This window comes from Carlito syrichta, unplaced genomic scaffold, assembly GCF_000164805.1.
Source record: "Carlito syrichta isolate Samal-C Ts95f unplaced genomic scaffold, Tarsius_syrichta-2.0.1 Scaffold307669, whole genome shotgun sequence".
NCBI lineage: Eukaryota > Metazoa > Chordata > Mammalia > Primates > Tarsiidae > Carlito > Carlito syrichta.
The window spans coordinates 110,936-122,823 of NW_007251765.1; the positions used below are offsets into that span (position 1 = coordinate 110,936).

An 11,888-nucleotide genomic window follows, 5' to 3' on the forward strand; every position below is an offset into this window, starting at 1 on the left:
CGTGCACTACCACACCCGGCTCATTTTGATTTATTGTAGTGATGAGGTCTCGCCAAGTTGCCCAGGCGGGTCTCGAACCCACGGGCTCAGGCAATCCACTCACCTCAGCCTCCCAAAGGCGCAGGATTACAGCCTGAGCCACCGAGCCCGGCTGAGAATTTTTTTTAAAGTTGGAGTCTCACTCTGTTGCCCAGGCTGGAGTGCAGTGGCACACTCATGGCCACTGCAGCCTCGACCTGCTGGGCTCAGGCGATCCTTCTGCCTCAGCCTTCCAAGTAGCTGGAACTACAGGCATGTACCACCATGCCCGGCTAATTTTTTATTTATTTATTGTAGAGATGAAAGCTCACCAAGTTGCCTAGGCTGGTCTTGAACCCCTGGCTCAGGCAGTCCTCTAGCCTTGGCCTCCCAAAGTGCTGGAATTATAGGCTTGAGCCACTGTGCCCAGCCCCATAAAGAGACTTTTAAAAATTTCTTATTTTTATGATTGTTACAAATTTATTCATATCAGAAAAATTGTCATATTTAAAATTTACAAAATAATTTTGGCACAGGTCAAATCTTTTCATTTTGCTAAGTCCCTGAGCTCTTTTTTTTTTTTTTAAAGCAGAATTTATTGAGAGAACAGAAAAGCTCCCACAGTGGGAGTGGACCTGTGCCCTCCCCCCTTTTTTTTGAGTTGGAGTCTCAATCCATCGCTGGGCTCTGGCGATCCTTCTGCCTCAGTCTTCCAAGTAGCTGGAACTACAGGTGCGTGCTACCACACCTGGTTCATTTTTGATTTTTTGTAGAGACAAGGTCTTTCCAAGGTGCCCAGGTTGGTCTTGAACCCGCAGGCTCAGGCAATCCATTCGCCTCTGTCTCCCAAAGAACTGGGATGACAGGCTGACCAAGCCTGGCCTCCTGAGCTCTTTTAACAGGCTGATTTTTTGTGTTGGCCTCTTCCCTAGCCATGCCAGACCACCCTCTCCAGAATGCCTTGCCCTGGCCTCGGGCTACTTTAATTCCCCCTCCCATTAACTCCAAATGAACAGTTAATGCTATAAGCTTTCTAGTTAGTTGTGCTCTTCAGAAACCATGCAACTTCTCTGACGTGAAGACTTAAGAGTCCCCACTCCATGGGGGACACCATATGATTTGTCTGATGCTTACTGACAAGGGAGAGGAACCAGATGGAGTACCTTTTGTCCTTCCTTCTGATGATTCCTCGAGCTGCCTATAATGGGCAGTGTTTTAACATCTCCAAGGTTTTATATCTCAGATACTCGTCCAAACACTGGATGGCAAAGAGGTCAACGTCTACGTCAAACTTATTGGTAAACAAGTAGTGTTTGCACAGCATGCAGTTCAAGTCGCCAGCTCTGAAAATGCACACCGAGCGTGTGTGGACCCCATTGCAGGGCAGGAGAGTGGACCTTGGAAACATCGCCCTCAAAGTACTGCTGCTTGACAAACCTAGCAACTGGGTATATGTCAGACAAACTGTATTTATGACTTAAGGACAGCTGGGGACTTCAGGGATCCTCTGAATGGTGGCTCTACGTGTCTTGCGCCCACTCCATAAACTTTGCGATTTTTTCATTTTCTAGCATTTACCCCACATACTCCCTACTGACCACAAACTAAGCACTGCCTGAAAAAAAAGAGGGGTTTCAAGCGGAGCACACATTTGACAGTCCCTGTGCTTGTCAGCTTTCCATTGACAACTCCATACCACTTTTTCCACCTTTCTTCTTTATTGCATCCTCTCTGTTTTGAGGTTGTCATCACCCATTGACAACTTGCGCTTCCTGACAATTTCTAGGTTGGTTTTGATAGGAAACTCCATCCCACAAAGATTTATCAAGTACTTCCAGTCTGCCTTCATCGTGTAGGGGTCCCTCATGCAGTTGAGGTCAGCTTGAACTTGACTCCATGATGCAAAAACCACACCCTCCAACTGACTAGCCACAAAGACATTACTGAAACAGGATGCGATGCCCATCACCGCAGCTAAGAAGGAATCCTCTGACTTTGAGTCCACGTGAATGCAGTAGACATTCTGATGCATGTAGATGGCCGTCAGGAGCCTGTCAAGCATTTCAATTTTGTGATGGACCACTATAGATTATGCTATGGGAAACCCCGCCTCTTCCTTACTAAGGATTTTTAGGATATACTTGCACCTCTTGACAAAAGGACAGTCACTGGTCATGATGATACAGTCACAAGGTGCCCATCCAGGGTGCTTTCTAAATGTCACCGTTAGCATCTCAAGCTTTACCTTTTGGATTTCATCTACATCACCCTCTTAAACTTTGGTGCAATTAATATCACTACTAGGATTCTCTCCCACAAGCTCCAAGCATCTGACACGAAATCAGGCTTTTCAGGGACCTTAAAACAGAGAAGGTGATGAGGGGAAAACAAGAACAACGAAGTAGTGTTTCATGGGATAAGAAAAAAGTCTCTTCCACAGCAACTTCCTCAGCATTTCAAACACCCATCAGGGAGTTCTCTTTGCTAAGGGCAGTCTTCTAGACTTCAAGCACCAATGGTTTGCCCTCCGTTGTGGCTGTGAGGGTCGTCAGTTTGCATTTATCAGAAGTGCAGAGGCAACTTAAAATGAAGAATGGCACATTTAGAATAAGGAAAGTCTGTGTCATTTCGTGCTCTGATTCCTGGTGACATCCTGTACCCATTCCGAGCATCTCATGCTATCAGGTGTCTTAAATGTACCAGGCATCCTGTAATGGTGATATGTTCCACAAGGCTTTTACAAAAGTATCTCCCTGGGCGGCCCAGGGAGGTGATGCCCAGGGCCTGCAGGCGACCTCATCCACCCTGGAGCTAGCATCTGGAGGCAAGGGGGGTCCGGGGAGGGGATGGGGAAGAAGGGGAGGGAGGGCGTAGGAGGGTGCATGTCTTGTCAGGGGGCACCTCGTCCACCACACACCAGCCCCTCGCCTGCAACTCTCATCCCACGGTCAGAAAGAGATTTACTGTAAAGAGCTGACTCACAGGATTATGCTGAGAAGTCCCAAGATCTGCATTTGGCAAGCTAGAGAGTCAGTGGTGTAGTGTCAGTCTGCGGGCAAGAGAAGACCTTGTCTCAGCTCAATCAGTCAGTAGGTGAAGTTCCCCCTTACCCTTTTGTTCTATTCCTTTTTTTTTTTTTTTTTTTTGAGTTGGAGTCTCACTCTGTTGCCAAGGCTAGAGTGCAGTGGCACACTCATGTCCACCCCAGAGTTGATCTGCTGGTCTCTGGCGATCCTTCCGCCTCAGCCTTCCAAGTAGCCGAAACTAAGGCGTGTGTTACTACACCTGGCTAAGTTTTGATTTACTGTAGAGACGAGGTCTCGCCAAGTTGCCCGGGCTGGTCTTGAACCCGTGGGCTCAGGCAATTCACTCTCCTCGGCCTCCCAAAGTGCTGGGATGACAGGCTGAGCCACCGAACCCAGCCTTCTATTCGTGTCTTCAACAGATTGTACGCACCTACCCACATTAGGGAAGGCAACCTGCTTTACTCAGTTGACCCACTATCCAGGAGCATCCTCACAGACATACCCAGAATAATATTTGACCAAATATCTGTCCACCTTATGACCCAATCAAGTTAGCACATGTTATGAATCATCGCAAAGTCTTTTGCTCGTTTTTCTTGAAAATTGGGTTTTCTTCCTTGTTAAGTTGTAAGAGTTATTTTTGCATTCTGGATATGAGCCTTCATCAAATATATTTTGCAAATATTTGCTTTCATTCAGTGGCTTCCCTTTTTATTGATGTTTTTTGAAAACAAAAATTTTAACTTTTTTTTTGGTAGGAATTCCACTCTGTTACCCAGGCTGAAGTGCAGTGACATGCTCACAGATCACTGCACCTTTGACCTCCTGGGCTCGGGTGATCCTTCCACCTCACCCTTCTGAGTAACTGGGACTCAGGCACATACCACCATGCCCAGCTAATTTTTTTAATCTTTTTTGTAGAGATGGAGTGTCTTGCTGTGTTGGCCAGACTGATCTCAAACTGCTGGCCTCAAATAATCCTCCTGCTTCAGCCTCCCACAGTGCTGGGATTATAAGCATGAGCCACCATGCCCACGCATAAAATTTTAAACTTTAAAGAATTTCAATTTATCTTTTTCTTTCCTTTATGATTCATGCTTTTGGTATATCCAAGAAATCTTTGCTTAGCCTAAGTTCACAATAATTTTCTCCTTTGTTTTCTTTGAGAAGTTTTATAGTTTTAGCTCTAAATTTAGTTATATTTTCTATTTTAAGTTAATTTTTATATAAAGTAAGAAAGAAAAGTTGAGGTTATCTAATTTTGCATATGCATATTCTAGCACCACTTGTTGAAAATGCTATTTTTTAAATTCTTTGAATTACTCTGGCATATTTATTAAAAATCAGTTAACTATATATGTGTGGTTCTATTTCTGGACTCTAATCTGTTCTATTAATCTAGATGTCTATCCTTACACCAATTCCACACTCTCTTGATTGCTGTAGCTTTATAAAGGTGAATCTTGAAATTAAATAGAGAAAGTCTTCTGACTTTATACTTCTTCAAAATTATTTTAGCTACTCTAGAGTTGCTTTGCATTTCCAAGTAAATTTGATTTTGCTTGTTTGTTTTTGAGTTGGAGTCTCACTCACCCAGGCTAGAGTACAGTGGCACGATCATGGCTTACTGTAGCTTGGACCTCCTGGGCTCAGGCGATCCTTCTGTCTCAGCCTCTCAAATAGCTGGGCCTACAGGCACACACCACCTCGCTCAGTTAATTTTTTGATTTATTGTAGAGATAAGGTCTCACTCTGTTGCTCAGGCTGGCCTTGAACTCCTGGTCTCAAGCAATCTTTGTGTCTTGGCCTCCCCAAGTGCTGGGATTACAGGCATGAGCCACCATGACAAGCCCCAAGTAAATTTGGAATCAACTTATCAGTTAAAAAGAAAACACCTCTGAGACTTGCCCTTCCCTTCTTATGTTTTGTATCATTTTGAAGTTCCTAATTGTAATATGGTCAAATGTATGTATTTTTCTTTATTCTATTTTTTTGCATCTTGTCCAAGAAATCTTTTTCTATCCCGAAGTGAAATGTACTTTTTTCACTATTTCCCTCAAAACATTTTTGAAGTTTTCATATTTGTCTCTTATAAATTTCTGAAGTTTTCATATTTGTCTCTTATAAAGTGTGTTTGATCTGAGGCATGAACCAAATTTTATTTTATTTCTCCCATGTGGATAAAACGTTATCCCAGCCCATTTATTTATTTATTTATTTGAATCAGAGTCTCCTTCTGTCGCCCAGGCTGGAGTGCAGTAGCACGCGCACGGCCACCGCAGCCTTGACCTGCTGGGCTCAGGTAGTCCTTCTGCCTCAGCCTCCCAAGGATCTGGAACTACAGGCATGCACCTCCACACCCAGCGAATTTTTTTGATTTATTTAAAGACAAGGTCTCGCCAAGTTGTCCAGGTTGGTCTCAAACCTGTGGGCTCAGGCAATCCTCTCACCTCGGCCTCCCAAAGTGCTGTGATTATAGGCATGAGTCACCACGCTCAGCTATTTTTTTGTTTTTGTCAATTTTTAAACATTTTTAAATCCTCATTTTATTTTATTTTTTTAATTTTAAAGATGTGGGGTACAATTCAGTGTTGGGTACACAAATGTTCATTATGCAGGTACCCTTGTTGATGATGTGTGCCCCCCGCTGCCCCCGGCAGTTTCCCATGACAATCAATCCCTTTCTTATAGTATTATGATAATTGAGAAAAAGTGAGAACATGTGGAACTCAGTTTTCCATTTCTGAGATAGATCACTGAATATGAAAGACTCTACTTCCATCCAAGTTCCAGTCCATTTATTAAATGCTTACTCCAGGGATCTGTAGTACCCCTCTGTCATATATCTAGTTTACATATATGAGTCTGTTTCTGGGTTTTCTGTTCTATTACCTGTATAATTTCTTTTTTTTTTTTTTGAGTTGAAGTCTCACTCCGTTTCCTAAACTGGAGTGCAGTGGTACACTCATGGCCACCCCAGCGTCAATCTTGCTGGGGTCTGGCAATCCTTCTGCCTCAGCCTTCCAAGTAGCTGGAACTACAGGCACGCACTATCACACCCAGCTAATTTTTGATTTATTGTAGAGACAAGGTCTCACCAAGTTGCCCAGGTTGGTCTTGAACCTGTAGGCTCAAGCAATCCACTTGCCTCAGCCTCCAAAGTACTGGGATTATAGGTTGAGCCACCAAGCCCAGCCACCTGTATAACTTCTATAACTTTGTAATAAATCTTGATATCTGGTAGGGCAAATACTTATACGCTGTTTTCTTTCAAGAATGCTTGTCTTATTTGGGCCTTTACACCTTCATATAAATTTAGGAATCAACATATAAAGTTCCATGAAAAACCTTGATTAGCTAGTGGTTTCTATTTCTTTTTTTCTTTAAGTTGGTCCAACTCTGTGACCTATATTTCCTGATAAGATGTAGTTCTAATTTCCAGGCCTGGACTTTAAGAGATCTGCAGTTTTTTCCTTGGTACTTGGAACACTGTTTCTTGGGATTGAACCACCATTAAAGGGAGCTCAAACTAGCTATGTGAAGAAAACCATTTGGAGAAAGACAAAAGAGTTCCAATCTTCTAATTGTCCCTGCCAAGGTAATTAGAATGCAGCCATTTTTGGTGCTTCTGTCCTAGCCACTATCTGACTGTAACTTTATGGAATACATCAGTAAATGCCATGCAAAGCAAAATAACTATTCAGTCAGATTTTGTCTACATTTTTGAACTACAGAATTGTGAGCAAATAAAATGATTGTAGTTTTAAGCCATTATGTTACCTGTAGCAATGTAAAAGTTAACAAACTTCTCCAACTCTACCCTCCATGTGTCTTAATTTGTCTTTCCATTTTTCATACATTTGATCTGCACACTGCCTAATTTCTTCAGATCTATCTTCCATCTTGTCAATTATCTCTTTAGCTGCATCTAGTCTCCTGTTCATCCTAGCACATTGAGTTTTTTATTTTCTTTGTGATAGTTTTCATTCCTTTTTTTTTTTTTTTTTTTTTGAGTTGGAGTCTCACTCTGTTACCCAGGTTGGAGTACAGCGGCACACTCATGGCCACTGCAGCCTTGACCTACAGGGGTCAGGCGATCCTTCCACCTCATCCTTCCAAGTAACTGGAACTACAGGTGTACGCTACCTTGTCCGACTATTTTTTTAAAAAATTTATTGTAGAGACAAGGTCTCACCAAGTTCCCCAGGCTGGTCTCGAACCCCTGGGCTCAGGCAATCCTCTCACCTCAGCCTCCCAAAGTGCCAGGATTACAGGCTTGAACCACCATGCCCAGCCATTTCTGCATATATTTGTTGATCATTTACTTCTTACTGGTTTTTAATTTCATCTTTCATTTGTTTTAACATATTAAGTATCCCTATTTAAAAATATTTAATACCATAATTCCAATGTCTGAAGTCTTTTCCAATTTAGTTCTGTTGCTATTTTTCTTTTTCTTTTCTTTTCTTTTTTTGTGTGACAGGATTTTGCTCTGCTACCCAGGCTGTAATCATAGCTCACTGCAGCCTCAAACTCCTAGGCTTGAGCGATTCTCTTGCCTCAGTCTCTGGAGTAGCTAGGACCACAGGTATACACCTTTATACCCAGCTAATTTTTAAATTTTTTCTCTAGAGACAGAGTCTTGCTATGTTGCCCAGAATGATCTCGAACTTCTGGCCTCAAATAATCCTTCTACCTCAGTCTCCCAAAGTGCTGAGATTACAGGGGTCAGCCACAATGGCTGGCCTCTTTTTATTTTATTTTTTATTTTTATTTATTTATTACTCCCTGCTTATGATCTTATGATGATGGCTTTTTCCTTGTATGGGCTTCATCCTTCCCTTTTTAAATTGTAATGTCATATTTAATTTAATTGTAAATGCATAGTTTAATTTAATTGGAAGCTTAAAAATATTTTCAGGCATGAGTTAAGGGTCCCTGCAGTAGGGCAGAATGATGGTCCTCAAAAGATGTTGATGTCCTGATGCATAGAACCTATTAATATATTGCCTTATGGCAAAAAGGACTTTGCAGATATGATTAAGGTTAAGGATCTTTAAAAAAAAAAAAAGTAAGAATCCGGAGATGGGGAGATTATTCTGGATTGTTCAGTGGACCCAATATAATCATATGAATCCTTAATTGGAGAATTTTTCCCAACTGTGGTGAGAGAAGGAATGTGACTAGAGAAGAAAGATCAGAGAGGTATAAAGTTGCTGGCTTTGAAAATAGAGGAAGGGGTCTGGGCTCAGTGGCTCATGCTGTAACTCCAGCAATTTAGGAGACCGAGGTGGGAGGATTCTTAAGCCAGGAGTTTGAGACCAGCCTGGGCAACATAGCAAGAACTCTTCTCTACAGAAAGTTAATAAAAAATTAACCAAGCATGGTGGTATGTGCCTGAGTCCCAGCTACCTGGGAGGCTGAGCTGTGATCATGCCACTGCACTCCAGCCCGGACGACAAAGTGCAACACCACCTCAGAAAGAAAGAAAGAAAGGAGGGAGGGAAGGAAGGAAGGAGGGAAAGAAAAGGAAATGGTGGAAGCGGGCTATTAGCAAGAAATGTGGTTAGCCTCTACAAGCTGGCAAAGGCAAGGAACTAGTTTCTCCCTTAGAATCTCTCGATAGGAACGCAACCTTGCTGGCACTTTAATCTTAGCCCAGTGAGATCCATGTTGAACTTCTGATCGACGTGGTCAGAATATAAAAGGTAGTTAATTTGTGTTGACTGAAGTCACTACCTTTTGGGTAATTTTTTACAGCAGCAATAGAAAACAAATCCAATATTTTTTTTTCCCAAAGGAGGATTGCGTTAATTTCTCACCAATGCCCAGAGGCAGTCTAGACCTGGGTTCATTTAAAATAATGATTTGTTGTGCGTGTTGGGGGAAGGGTATGTTGCAGGTTTTTTTGTTTTTGTTTTTGTTTTTGTTTTGAGTTGGAGTCTCATGCTGTCGTCTAGACTGGAGACTTGCTGGGCTCCGACGATCCTTCCCCCTCAGCCTTCCAAGTAGCTGGAATTACAGGCATGTACTACCATGCCCGGCTGATTTTTTGGTTTATTGTAGAGATGAGGTCTCGCTGCCCAGGTGGGTCTCGAACCCGCGGGCTCAGGCAATCCACTCACCTCAGCCTCCCAAAGGCACGGGATTACAGGCTGAGCCACCAAGCCTGGCTTGTTGCAGTTTTCAAGACCCTCAAAATAAATGTAGATTGAGGCTCAAAACCTATATATATGTGAGCTTGTCAATCACTAAAATTATCAGGGAATTTTTTTTTTAATGTTATTACTTTCTCCTCAAATCAAGGCCGAAACAATTTTCCCCTGGCTTCCGGGGAACAGTCTTTTCTGTGTCCCAGCCTTACAGGATGGTCTCTCTGCTGGCTCCCTGCCCTGGGTGGGCCCAAGGCTTGACACACCTGTCGCTGGTGCATGTATGACTCTGGGTTATCTGACAGTTTCGCCATTGACTTCCCTTGATAAATCATCACCTTCCTCTTCCTAACCTTCTGCTCCCCTCTCCAGTCTTATGTTCTCATTTCATTCTTGACTTTTTCAGGTTTCCATTTCCTTCTTGTAGCCCATCTAATCAACTCAAAGAGCGAGAGACTGTGTGTGTGTGTTAGTATTTTTTTGAGTATTTTAGATGATACACAGCAGAAGAATTTCAGGATCTCTAGTCTTCCATACCAACAAAACTGACATCATAAATGTCTTTTGAATCTGTCCTTTTCTCTCCATCTCTGTGGACTTAGTTCACGCCTTCTTTCCAAGTTTCTTTTATTTAGTCTCTTTCCGCCCTCTCCATTGCCATGAGGGCTGCATCCTAGGACACGTGTCTGTGTACAGTAATATCTTCACTCCTGTGAATGGTACATGCAAGCACCTCCCTGATGTAGGGTTTTCCCTGTTTCTCCAATCTAGTATCCCATCTCTTCCCTCTTCCCACCCCACACTCCAAATATACTGAGTTGTTCGCAATTTCCCCAATGAGTTATGGTGTTCTACAAATCTGTTTTTTTCTTTCTTTTTGAGTTGGAGTCTCACTCCGTCGCCCAGGCTGAAGTGCAGTAGTACACTCATGGCCACCTCAGTGTTGACCTGCTGGGTTCTGGCAATCCTTCTGCCTCAGGCTTCCAAGCAGTCGGAACTACAGGTGTGCGCCACCACACCCGGCTAATTTTTTATCCATTGAAGAGACGAGGTCTCGCCAAGTTGCCTGGGCTGGTCTCGAACCCGCGGGCTCAGGCAATCCACTCACCTCGGCCCCCCAAAGTGCTGGGATGACAGGCTGAGTCACCAAGTCTGGCCACAAATCTCTTTTTTTCATACGAATCCCCTTTTGCTCAGAGTACACTTTTTTCTTCCCCCCTTCTTCGCATGTTGACCTTGAAAACTCCTTAACATAAATACCCAGGTCTATCTTCTTGGTGAACCTTCTTTTTCCTTTCCCGCCTCTGAATACAATCCATTCAGCCTTGATTGACCACTGTGTTCCAGTCCTTGTGCTGGTCCAGGGATTGCAAAGGTAATAAGATCAAGTTTCACCCTTAAGGAAGTCATATATTCTAGTAGAAAAACTTACCAAGTAATAAGGCGAATCATGTCACCTTTATGTTACCACTTCATGTGATACTTACTCCTATTATGGTGCTTTCTTTATACCAGGTGTTGAGTTATCTGTGTATGTGAATATCTGGATCTCTTGATGTTATATCTCCATCCCAAATTAACTCATTTTATTCTGGTCTTATACAAAGGAAGGAGAGGATAAATCATTTGTTTATATATCTGCCGCCCCTGATACACTGTGGGCTCTTTTAGAAAATGAACACTGGCTGGGCATGGTGGCTCACGCCTATAATCCCAGCACTTTGGGAGGCCGAGGTGAGAGGATTGCCTGAGCCCACAAGTTCAAGACCAGCCTGGGCAACTTGGTGAGACCCCCATCTCTACAATAAATCAAGAAATTAGCCGGGCGTGGTGGCACGTGCCTGTAGTTCTGGCTACTTGAAAGCCTGAAGCAGAAGATCACCTGAGTCCAGCAGGTCGAGACTGCGGAGACCGGCAGTGTGCCACTGCACTTTTGCCTGGGTGACAGAAAGCAAATGAGCCCTATGTGATTTTACCTTTGTGCATACAGTGGGCACTTAATAGATGAATGGGCAAATGAACAAGTTCTCACCTATTCTGACATTCTGTGGTTCAAAAGTCACCTCTGCAGAAAGCCACAGAGAACTTTCTTTTCTGGTTTTCCTTTATCAGGCCTTCATTAAAACACTTGACGTTTATTATATATATTTTTAGATTGGAAAACATGGTTTATTTTAAAAAGGAAATTAGAGAAAGAGAGAGAGGAGATGCAAGATTCACCTCCCCAAGGTAGGGGAGGGGGCCAGGGCTAGGAAACGTGGTGACCATGGCTCAAGGAGCCTCATGGTCAGACTACGGCTTAGCAAAGCAATGGCCAACAGTTATTATACTTTTTATGTCACTTGTTCTTCACTGACATAATCTTTTCTTTTCTTTTCTTTTTTAATTTTCTGAGTTGGAGTCTCACTCTTTTGCCCACGCTGGAGGACAGTGTCACGCTTCCGGCCACCGCAGCCTCGCCCCCGGCGATCCTTCCGCCTCTGCCTTCCAAGTGGCTGAAACTACAGGCGTGTGCTACCACGCCTGACTAACTTTTTTGATTTATTGTAGAGACGAGGTCTCGCCAAGTTGGCCAGGCGGGTCTGGAACCTGCGGGCTCAGGCAAGCCACGACTTGGCCTCCCAAAGTGCTGGGATGACAGGCTGAGCCACCGAGCCCGGCCTTTTGACATAATCTTTTAAAACTCTGTCTC

At 43.4% G+C, this 11,888-nt stretch overlaps 1 pseudogene; it reads right to left on the bottom strand.

Annotated features, from left to right (window-relative positions):
* Positions 1–1,216: 1,216 nt before the first annotated feature.
* Positions 1,217–2,473, bottom strand: LOC103266924 (annotated as a pseudogene).
* Between the last annotated feature and the right edge of the window lie 9,415 nt (positions 2,474–11,888).